This window comes from Bactrocera neohumeralis, chromosome 5 (genome assembly GCF_024586455.1).
Source record: "Bactrocera neohumeralis isolate Rockhampton chromosome 5, APGP_CSIRO_Bneo_wtdbg2-racon-allhic-juicebox.fasta_v2, whole genome shotgun sequence".
NCBI classification, from domain to species: domain Eukaryota; kingdom Metazoa; phylum Arthropoda; class Insecta; order Diptera; family Tephritidae; genus Bactrocera; species Bactrocera neohumeralis.
In genome coordinates, this window is record NC_065922.1 from 68,213,619 (window position 1) to 68,226,563 (window position 12,945).

Consider the following 12,945-nt stretch of genomic DNA (forward strand, 5'->3'; position numbering starts at 1 on the left):
AGCTAAGTTATTGATCTGGTCGGTTTCAGCCAAGTTGTTCCATATTGGATGACTCCCGTTGGCATTATTTTCTGATTGATTGAAAAGTATACTTTCTAGTTGGGTTTTGAGTTGTTTTATTAGACTTAAATATTGGTATTTTGATAGATTGCTTTTTTGGATAGGTTAGTTTGTTTGGTTAACTTGAGTTTGTTTCAGGTTAGATGAATTCAGTTGGGATTATATGGTTGGATTGGTTTGAATCCTGTCTACTTTATGATTTATTTTTGCGGATCATACTTCTTCGTTATTGGCTTAGACACCGCACACACGATTATAGTCCATGATACTTAGTGGGCTAAATTTTGGTTTGGTAAAAAGACTACTTATGTAGAATAAAGATCCGAAAAATCCAGGCCTAACTGGGGACCAACTTCACAAAAAAAAATTTGATTTGCTTTTCTTTTTTGTTTTCAGAGTTAATCAATTCCTCTTTTTCCAACCTTTTTGAGTTCTTTGCGACTTTCAAGACTGTTAAATGCTCTTCCAAAGTCATTCCATAACTCCCTTTGGCCATTTAAATAATTTTTACATAATTGAGGGCAATAAAATAGTGAATTCTCAATTTATCTGTTCCCCTACCTATAATTGTTATGCAGTAAAATCAATTTTGTTCTGTTAATTTAATCCTTTCGCCAGTTATTAACTACCCTCAGTGACCTCCATTGTAATCCTTTAGCCTTTGCTTAAAACAATCAAAAGCATTAGAATAAAAGCCAAATGACCTCATTATTCAAAAGTGTCCGACGTGTATGACCTTTGCAAACAACCAACTGCAGCGATTCGTATCTAGATAAGTACTTTGGCAGGTAAGAAATTAAAGCACGGCACAAAAAAAGTAAACGAAATCTACGACGCAACCTTCAGTGGATTGTGGCAGGGGAACGAAAGAAGGCTAACACGCAATCTCTTAACGGGATTTGCAGCGAAATCACTCCCAAAGCGCGCTTTGCGCCAAATTACTACTTAGATTAGCTATTTCCTGCTGCGCAAGCACACACATTCACACATATTTACAAGCACATATATACAAACAAATTCACTTATACACACGCGAACACATATCCACTCATTGGTATGTAAATACAAGTATATATTAAAACTTTATATAGAGTGTACTCATAATTGAATGTTACGTATACGCAGCGTCGCACCGTTTTACTTGAAATTATGATAAATCAACAAAGTCATTGCCTCGCTGTGCCTTGCTTGGCATGTGTAACAAATCAGATTTTATTAGCTTTTGATGAAGTCTGCGTAGGAAGTGGTTAGGCGCAAGGCTTTCTTTTTGTTTCGACTTTATTTCTAATGTCTGCGCGTATACTAAATAGATTTATTTGCTATAATGTAGCTGTTATTAGACTGTTTATTATTTTTATTGGCAAACTATTGTTATTATTATGCGATTTCTTTCTTGCTCTGACATCACGACATTCACCTTCAGCAAATTCAATGTAAATGTGTTGTTAAGAAGGCAAGTGTTTGCTGAATTTAAGGAACGCACGCAATGTTGGAGCCTTGGTTGGATAGAAAAAACAAAATAAATAAATAATTATAATCTAAAATTTTATTTATTACAATTGTAATTAAATATATAAAAGAAATGTTCAAAAACTGTGCACAAGATAAGTAAATTATAAAATTAAAATAAAAATTCGCGACAATATAAAGAGAAAAAAGTAGTAATAATAAATAAATATAAATTATGAAAGAAAATATACTGATCTGACAAGGAAGTCAAAATAAAGGCATAGTAGTCATATTAAAAAAAATGTATTTGAAAATATATGAAAATTTCAATACAAAAACAAATTAATAATAAGCTAAAAAAGTACAAAAAAATAATAAAATTAAATAAATAAAACATAAAAGATAAAATTAAAAAAAAATAGTTTAATGAAAAAACTAAAAAATAAAGACAAAATTAAAATATATGGAAAAAAATTATAATAAAAACAACTTTTTTTTAATTATAAAAAACTAAAAAATTAAAACAAAATTAAAAAATTTAGGGAAAGAAATTAAAATAAAAACCTCAATAAAAATTTAAAACATTAAAAATTAAATTAATAAAACATAAAAAAATAAATGCATATAACATAAAAAATAAAATAAAAAAAATATTTTTTAAATAAAAAAACTAAAAAATAAAAACAAACTTAAAAAATAATGAAAAAACTAAAATAGGAATTTAAAATAATGAAAATAAAATAAAAAAAATTAATTAAATAAATGATAAAAACATAAAGAACAATAAAAAATAATAAATAATACAGAAAAATTAAAAAAAAATAAAATAATAAGAAAAATAAAAAAATAAAATAAATAAAAATTGCAACAAAAAAAAAAAAATAAAATAATAAAGAAAAATTAAAAAAAAATAAAATACATTAAAATTGCAACAAAAAAATTAAATGAATAAAACATAAAAAAATAAATGCATATAACATAAAAAATAAAATAAAAAAAACTATTTTTTAAATATAATGAAAATAAATAATAAATAAATAAAATAAAAACTAAAATAAGCATTTAAAATAATGAAAATAAAATAAAAAAAATCATTAAATAAATGATAAAAACATAAAGAAAAATTAAAAAAAAAAATAAAATAATAAAAAATAAAGAAAAATTAAAAAAAAAAGTAAAATAATAAAACATAAAGAAAAATTAAAAAAAAAAGATAAAAAAAATAATAAAAAATTAAAAAAAAAAAAAAAAATTAAAAAAAAATTAAATAAATAAAAATTGCAACAAAAAAAGCTTAAAAACAAGATAAATAAAATAAAGTCAAAAATTACATTAGGAGACATAATGTAGATAATATGGATCCAAAGAAATAAATTTGTTTTATTTGTTTTGGTTTCTTCAAAGTCACTTTCTTTTAGTTTTAAATATTAAAACCGAATTTCTATTTTCTAGCTATACAGCTTTCCAAGAGCGTCCATTTTCGTTAATTTCTTTTTTTTTATGCTAGTTCCGTTTTGAAAATTATAAGAATTTTTTTACATTATTTTTGGTATATTGAACGTAAGATCTTGCTAAGATCGAGTTGTCTTTATTCTGCTTATAGTTGTGTAACAGAAAATTTATTTCAAGTTCTTGTAGCTATTTTCTTATAGATTTCGTAATTGACTAGTGTTTATGGATAAATATACAATCTTTCCTGCTCTCACTCTAGGATTTCTATCGTATTTTGAATATTTATTTCAGAACATCGGTACTGTTTTTATCATATTTGAAGCACTATTAAGCTCTTTTTTAACTAAGCTTTAGAACTTATTTTCATCATATTTGAAGCACCTTTTAAGCTCTTTTTTAAATAACCTTTATTGGAATATTTTTCTGTTGCATTTCTATCAGCTTTTCATCTAACATTAACTTCGATGATCGTTCCGATGTTGTCTGTAAAACCTATTAATTCAACTTGTTTTTAAGCTGAACCTTACTTAATTGCAAGTACAATTATGTACAAATCTTTTCTTATAATCAATATGTTCCGGAGAACGCTCTTCCAGAGCAGCATGCCTCGAGGCACATATAACCAAATTAACATAGAACACAATGAAGTAACTTAGGCATGTGCCTAATAATTTAATTAGCTTCGTGCAATTGCTGAAATCAAAGACAATAGTTACTTTCTATTATTTTATTTTATTCTACTTGCTTGCCTTCACCTTTCAATCATTTAAATATTACGGCTGTACATGAAATTATGACACGCGACAATAAACTTTGAAAAATATTTTTTCCTTGCAAGACTTTGGTATTGGCAAATAAAAGCATTTGCCAATGCAGGCGGGGGGGGGCGCATGGGGCGACAAATTGACACGCCAAACAAAAGTAAAGTTGAAATTTATGAAATAATACCGTTAAATAGTATAGGGCAACACATTGCTAATGAGCTGTTCACACGATATGCCCGCCCCAGTCAGCCGAGCTTTTTTTGTTTTTGTAAATACATGTATGTATGTATGTATGTATGCATATAGAGACATCCGTACAACTTTTTATTTTTGTATTTTTTATTAAATAATTTTATAGAATTACATGCCTAACGAAAAGTTTACAGAATACCGTGAGAAATTTGGGGCGTGTGTATGTGGGCGTTGCAGCACTAATTCGTGACAATTTTTGTATTAAGCAGTAAGAAACGTGCAAATAAAATATATATTTATATTAATTGAGCGCTCACGTGTTTTGCTGCACTGGCCGCCCACATTTGGCTGATCTATATTAGCCAGCTACCTTACAGTGCTTTCTAATTTGGCGAGGGTGCTGGGGCTTTGCTGCAGTTTGTGATGTTTACACAATTTAGGGATGCCAACTATGAAAAATTTAATTAAAATGTAATAATTAAAGTTTGAAATAAAAATAAAAAAATTAAGCTCATGAAATATTATGCAAAAAAATAACAAAAAAATAAAATATTAATTATTAAAAATTAAAAAAATTAAAAAAGAAATTAAGAAAATTAAAAAAAATGTATGTATATATATGTACATAAATAAAAAAAATTTTATAATTTCCATAATTATAAAAAAATAATCATATATAAATACGAATTCAAAAAGTATAATTTTACTAAAAATTATATTGAATAAAAATAAAAACATTTAATTGATAAATATAAAATTTATAAAAAAAAAATTAAATTAATAACAGAAATTAAAAACTACATTAAATTAAAAGTACAAATTAAAATAAAATGAAATATATAAAAAAATAAAAAAAAAAAATCTGATACAAATAAAATTAAGATATATATAAAGCCATAAATGTTAAATTGAAAATCATTGATTACATACATTACTGTTTTCTACTGAAAACAACTTCAGCTGCTAAGTTCACTGGGTTATGCTCATCACGCCCGCGTATAAGCCACCGAAAATGCACACAAATCGTCAGCTAACGAGTGTCAAGGTCACCAATCAGCGCGAACCTGGATATGCAACTACTTGCCACACATACATACGCACATTTATTCAGAGTCAGCAACCTGCTGTCATCCAATCATCAGCTACTCCAGCAGTTATTCACAGCCAATCATTAGTGCGCTTAGAAACCTTCGAAATGTCTGCTTTTTGCTACTTTTATTGTGGCACGATTTTCATATGGCTTTCCTTCCCCTCTATGTTTGTACATGTATGTGTGTGTATGTATGCGCAAGTACTTCATCAATTTAATGCATTTGTAATAAGCGAATAATGGCATTGTAATCGCTGTTATTTACTAGTAATCAGTAGAAAAGTTGTTTTCCATTTCTATTGGGGGGTTGAAATTATGTTCAATTTAAAGGTGGAAGTGCTTAACGAGATTCTGTATTTAGTAGGATTATTAAATGTGGATTTAATATGCATGTATGTACATACATTAGGGTGTTATTTTATTTTTTAACTATTAATTTTCTTCAGTCCCGTCACGAAATTTCCTTGGAAATACCCCAAAAAAAATCCCTGAAAATTTTAGCCCTTAATATTAACATTAAGAACTGGACCAAGACCTATACAAATTTTCCATAGAAAATACACTACAATCGTGAGTTTTTATCTCTAAATTCCTACAGATCAGAGGTATTTTAGGGCATCGCTTTGACTTTAGGCGCATATTTCTCAGAATTGTTCACAAAGTCGTAACTCACACCGGCGAGGTAGTACGGGGCTCTAAACCCGATTTTTCCAAGAATTTCGCAATTTTTTGTATATATCTCGTAAATGACAGGAGCTATAGAAAAAATGTACACGACAAATTTGTAGAAAATATTATTTGCTATAAAAAAGGTCCGAGCTATCATTTATACTTCTCGAGATATTCAGCTTTTTAAGTAAGGCTGTATGCAATTTTCATAGATTTTTTAATACATACCATTAAAAAAATAAAAAAAAAAAAAATTAAAAAAAAAAAAAAAAAAATTAAAAAAAAATTAAAAAAAAAATTAAAAAAAAATTAAAAAAAAAATTAAAAAAAAAATAAAAAAAAAAAAAAAAAAAAAATTAAAAAAAAAATTAAAAAATAAAAAAAATTAAATAAAAAAATAAAATATTAAAAAATGTAAAATTAAAAACAAAAAAAATTAAATAAAAATTAAAAAAATAAAACAAAAAATTTAAAACAAGAAATAAAAATAATAATACAAATTAAAAAAAAAAAAAAAAAAAATTAAAACAATAAATAAAAAAATTAAAAAAAAAAATAATAAAAATAATAATATAAAAAAATATATAAACACATAAAAAGTAGCAAAAAATTAAAAAAAACTCTAAAAAATTAACAGTTTAAAAAAATATTAAAAAATAAAAATTAAAAAAAACAGTCAAAAATAATGAAAAGCAAAAAAATGTTTAAAAAAAAATAATAAAAAAAAATTAGTAATTTTAACAGGACAAAAAAAATATTATAAATTAGGCAATACTAAAAAAATTCCGTGAGGAAACAGTTTAAAAATTAAAAAGGAAATTATGATTCTTTTAATATAAATATAAAATTAAAAACAAAAAAAATAGAAATAATGAAAAAATATAATAAAAGTTAATAAAAATTTAAATAATTCGAAACAAATAAAAATACCAATAGCAATAATCATAAAAAAGTAATGTAGAAACAAATAAGTAATACTATAAAGTAGGATAAAAAAAAATTAATTGTTATAAACTACGAAATACTAAAAAATTTCCAAATTAAAAAATAGTAGTAATTAAATTAGAAAACAAGTAAGAACGGTCTAAGCCGGCTTGCCAGGATCAAAGCCAGAGAAATACGTTCAGGTACATAAGGCTTGTTAGTTTTGTGAGGTCTTTAGCAAGTTTTCACCCCATATTTTTCAATCTGAGCACAAAAATGCACCGTTGTCAGAAAAAGACGTTTTCTTAATTTTATGAACAAAACTCACACATTTGCCATTATATGCGGTATTAATTCAACTGCAAGTTCGAGTTATTAGGTATGTGTGGCTAAAGAAATTATTTATCCGTTTCAACTTATTGTTGACAAACAGGCATACTATTATTAGGAAAGAGTTCTCTGCAAATGTCTATAATATATCTCACAGATTGTCCAAAATTTTCGTTAAAAAGTTCGCAATTGGAACTTTGATACACTTTTCGATATCTATAGATTGAATAATTTTGGTCCGATTTCGGGCAAAGATTTTTTTTTTATCCCGATACGTTTATTTGTGCTTCATTTGCATTCTGGAAATTGAATGAAATGAAGAATCAGATAGAATTGGATTATATGGAACTAGACAAATTATTATAGCTTGAATGGTTTAGGTGATATGTACATTAAACCACTTAGACGCGCCGTCCCATTTTTCAAAAATTTCAGTCCACTGAAGTCCAAATTTTAAAGAAATTAAATAAAAAATATTTACTTAGGTTATCATTGATTATCCAATACTTACATACATATTATAATAACGTCTTATTGCCTAAAAGTATGCCATAATGCTTACTTGTTTGCTTAAGTTGAGATATATAACCAAATCATCACTTCTCTATGAATATGACGCAAATGACAACTGCGATGTACATGACTATGAAATAGAATGGTCTAAACGCTCAAAAGTATGCTAATTTTTTCTAGTTATTAACATATGAATGACCGCCTAGAACTCATTAAGCGCACATTTTGCGTATTTTCGTATAACATTTACTTATTCTTATACCTAATCGATTTCTTTTGAAAGGATAACAGGAAGTGTACACATACATATATATGTATATGTATATGTATATAATACATAATTTAAAGACACGCATTTCAGCTATTCCCACTTTTATTTCACTTCCGTTTCTAATTTAAAAGAAATACGAAAAAGTCAGTCGGAATTCCAGCTCCGTAATCTTTGCACAGAAACAGCCGTTGTCTCATGCAAATGAAGACAATGAAAACGTTAGCATAGGCGGAGACGTTTTTCGCTCGACTATCCTCGGTCTTTGCTGGCTGCGTTGAGTCATATGCTCTCATGAATTTTAAAAGCAGACAGCGCCCATTTCGCCTAGATATATATGTACATAAGAAGCATATGTACATCAGTTGCATACTGAACTTATGTAACCAAGCTACCTTGAATTGTGTGGGCGTGCTGACCTTGAGCATATCTTTTTTTCAACTTTTTTTCTCTTGTCTTTCTTTCAACGTCTGCGGTACAGAGGTAAGCGTAGTTAGCGCAAGGCTAGCATTTTCGTTCATTCTACTTGTAGTACTTTCCCTTTCCTGTCATTAATTGCTAGCTAGTTAAAAGGTTTGGCTGCAAATAATATAGCTGATGCCTTGTTAAGTAAAATTTCGTAAGTTTTCTTTCGTGTTTTTTTGCTCAAAAAATTACAGGGTGTGCACTTGACTGCTTGCTTATAATATTTGGGATATGCCTGTTATTAGCTTTCAGCGCGCCTGAATGTATGCTTTGCAGTTATTGTTGGCTTATTTGAGAAGGCGGGTAAGTTCTGCTACGTTGCCTAATAAAAACCGTATGAGCTGAAACTTAGCAAATAGCGCGTTTGTGCATTTAAATTGATGGCAAATACATTTGGAGGTCATTTATATTCATATATTTTCTAACACCTAAAATTATGTTACCAATTTTAGGAACTGTGAAAATTTTCTAAAGCCTTAAAATGTTTTCAGGAATATTGAAATAAAAATTTGTATGACAAATTTTTTAATTATTTCTTTTATTATATTCGGCCATAAAATGTTATAACGCATAAAATTATGCAATGAAAATAATAAAAATAATCAACAAAGTTTGCATAAATATGTTTAAAAATCTTCAAAAAGTTCTTTGAACGGCGTTTTAGTTATGCAATTTTTTTTCAATGTGCCTGGCGCCTTTAAGTAGACTAGATAAAATTTGTATTTTTATTAAGCGACTGAATTAACTTTTAGAAATCTACTAAAATATTAAACTAATTCCATATCAATCTACAAAAATATTATACTTAATAATATGAATAAAAAAAGTTGTAAAATCGCCTAAAAGTATGCAACATTGTTTGCATAGTGGTAAAAAATTTAACGGATTTACGTTTTTCGTTTACTTGAGGTATGCCATTGTTATATCTACCAACTGTTCAACTTCCGCTACAGCGCCTTAAAATATACTATGCATTTACTTAATAAAAATTTAATAGCTGGCTTACAATACCCGAAAAAGTTTGCATAACAATTTTAATATTTTGCAAACAGTTCTTTGAACGGAATTAGATACATGAAAAAGTTATTTTATAATTTTTTAGAGCCTTAAAGTATACTAAATCAATTTTAAGTTCCCATAAGTCACTAAATTTACTTTAGAAATCCATCAAATATTAAATGCCTTCATTGCAATCCACAAAAAAAATTAAACTTAATATATAAGAGTAAGCAATACTGCGGTAACGCCTAAAATTATGCAAATAATTTTTAAAATTGCAGAAAAAATTAACAGATACACTTTTTTCATTTATTTGTAATTGTTATTTATTGTTCATCTGCTGTTACAGCGCCTTAAATTATACTACTTATTATACTTCTTAATACAAATTTAATAGGTGACTTAAAATATTGAACAAAGTTTTAATAACAATCAACTTCTGTTACCAAAATATTATTTCTTTGCTTTCTAGCGCCTAAAAGTATATTACATAAATTTGTAATATCTATATGACATATATACATATGTTTACTGCAAAATGTTTTAGAAATCCTCAAAATATTAAATGTCATCATTGCAATCCATAAAAATATTTTATTTGATAGATAAGAGCATGAAAAACTGCAATTACGCCTAAAATTATGCAACATATTTTTTAAAATGACAGAAAATTTAAATAGATGCACTTTTTTCGTTTATTTGTAATTGTTATATATGTATATCGACTGTTCAACTTTTGCTACAGTGCCTTGAAGTATACTATGTATTTACTTTATGAAAATACGCAATACTGGATTGTTATACAGTTTTGCACACTTTTCTGCTGTAAAATAATTGAGCGCTCAAGAAAATCGCTATGAAAATCTTATATATGCAAAAAGTAGTGCGTAAGGTAAGGAAAATATATTTTTTGCCTAGAAGTATGCACAAAAAGAGCGCGCAGTCGCAGCAGCATAATATTTTCCAATTATTTTCCGGCACATATGGCATGCTATATTATTTTTTGCCTTATAATCATGAGCATAGACTACTAGTTTGTGGGACAGCAGCACTCAGACACATAAAGTATATATATAATGTCATGCACACAATTTTCTTATGAAAAAATAATAATGTAGAGTGTTTTTGCTTTTTTAACAGCGAAAAATTTTTTGCATATATTTTTGCCTGAGTGTATTCGCACTACTTTCTTTGCACACAAGCAACTGTGCACGCACGTTCAAGCCTACTGTGTCTATTACCTGTGCGTGACACGCATACGTGTACTGAATATACCGTTACTCGGCTGACTGGTTAACGGGACACAAGGATGCGCCAGCAAAAGCTGAAAAACTAACAAAGCCAATGATTCAAACACACACAGATGCACATAAATAAAGAAAATATTATTATACATATAGAAAAATATGTTTGTGTATATATGTATTTGTGTGTGTGCGTGAAACGTTTTCGTCACATGACATGACAGCGTACACAACATTTTATTTTCATTTGGTTGCGGTTTTTTGTTTTCACTTTGCCACGCCAACTGACATTTGTAGGGGCTTAGCAAACAGCTTCTTTCATATTTTATAATAAACACAGACATACACACACACATGCATACATGCATCTGCACAGTATTGGTGTTCATTTAGTTTGTTAGTGCCAACATGTGCTGCTTCATACACACGGAGGGCGTACGCGTAATGTAGACCGCAATATGACAGCGTTTGCATGCCTCACGTGACAAAATATTGCCCTTTTCCCCGCTGGCAGGCAACTTTCCTTTGCCAACTTTTGTCGCGGCACTTTTTTCCTGGCAAACCTGTGCCCTACAAGCAACCGGTTGGCCCAACCGAGCGCGTAGACAACGTGTGTGCCAAACTAACTGGCATTGACACACATACCGTTAGCACTGTGGCCGCAAAAAGGTGTACTAACGCATGCTTAACACACACACAGAAGTAGGTGGGTACGTTATTTAGGCACGTACGCGACAGTGGATCTCCACATATACATATACTTTATATATGTGTGTGTGCTCATGTGGGCTTATGCAAATTACAAATGTTGGACAGAGCTTGCTAGAACACTTTTAATTTTTGTTTTAAAGTTTTTTTTGTAGATTAAATTTTATAAATAAAAAATATATTAAAAAAATTAATTTAAAAATTACAAATATATTCAAAATTATTAAAAAAAAATTAAATAAAAACTAAAATATTTTCAATATTATTCAAAAACAAATAAATATACAAAAAATTAAAAAGAAATAAAGTACAAAAACGAATAATAAAATAAATTGGAAATAACTTAAAATATATAAAAAATAAAATAAATAATGAAAATCAAAAAAAATATATATTGAAGAAATTAAAAAAGATGTAGGAAAATTTATAAGATAAATTGGATAAATTTAAAAAAATTAAATCTACATTTCTTGTAAAAATCAAATTTATAAAAATTTTGGAAAAATTGAAATAACAAGAAATATAAGAAGAAATAACAAGAATAATAATATAAATAATAAATTTATAAAAAATGTTTTGAAAGAGAACATGAATTTGAAATGAATTAGTGACAAAATTTACGCTTGAAAAAAATAATAATTGTAAATAAATTAATAAGTTATGAACAAACCATTAACTTAAATATCCAAAAAGCAACTAAAATTGAAAAAAAAAATTTAAATGCTAATTATAAAAATTTAAAATTTAATTTAATTAATTAAATTCAAAAATAAAAAAAAAAATAAAAACTTAAAAAAAAATAAAAAAAAAAAAAAATTAAAAAATAATAAAAAAATAAACATAAATTAAAAATAAAAAAGTAATCTACAAAAACATTAATATATTATACTAAATAAGTGAAGCGAAGTAAAATAAAAATTATAAAAATAAATAAAAAATAAAAAGTAAATTTAAAAAAATAAAGATAATACTAAATAATTGAAACTGAATTTAGAAAGTATAGAAAAATATTTAAATTAAATAAAGAAATAAAAAAAAACAATAAATAATTAAATTAATTTAAAAATTAAAAAATAATTTAAATAATAAATTTAAACAAAGAAAATGGTTACTAAACAACAATCATTATCAAAAGTTAAAAAATATAAGCAAATAAAAAACAATAAAAAAAAAATAAAAAATAAAAAAAAATAAAAAATTTAAAAAAATAAAAAATTTGTAAAAAAATAAAAAATTAAAAAAAAAATAAAATAAAAAAAATATTAAAAAATACAGTAAAATAAAAAAAGGTAATAAAAGAATAAAAATACTAAACAATTGAAACTAAGTAAGAAAAAATCTAAAAAATTGAAAAAGTTTACCAAAACATATTAAAATAAAAAAATTTTAATTAAAAAAATAATATTTAATAATATTAATTTAAAAATAAAAGAAAATAATTAAAATAATAAATTTAAACAATCAAAATGGTTGGTTACTAAATATTAATATAAACGTAAAGAGTTAAAAAATATAAGCAAAATAAAAAAAAATAAATAAAATATAAAACAAAACATAAAATGAGGAATAAGAAAAAAAAAATATGAAAAAAAAAATAAAAAAAAAAAAATAAAAAAAAAAAAAAAAAAAAAAAAAAAATAAAAAAAAAAAAAAAAAAAAAAAATAAAAATAAAAATAAATATAAAATTAAAAATAAAAAAATTAAAAATAAAAAAATATAAAATTAAAAAAGGTGATAAAAAAGTAAAAATACTAAGCAACTGAAACTGAAAAAATATAAAAAAATGTATGTATGTAAATTTACAAAAGTACAGAAAC

General features: G+C 25.8%; 1 protein-coding gene and 1 long non-coding RNA gene across 3 annotated transcripts in view; both read left to right on the forward strand.

Annotated features, from left to right (window-relative positions):
• The window catches only part of LOC126758444 (serine/threonine-protein phosphatase beta isoform), a 97,723-nt gene that overhangs the window by 26,516 nt on the left and 58,262 nt on the right, over positions 1 to 12,945 (forward strand). The window lies entirely within an intron of this gene.
• LOC126758458 (uncharacterized) lies at positions 4,641 to 10,520 on the forward strand. Its single transcript, XR_007666852.1, has 2 exons — positions 4,641 to 7,987; positions 8,020 to 10,520. It is a non-coding gene; the product is annotated as an uncharacterized LOC126758458 (long non-coding RNA).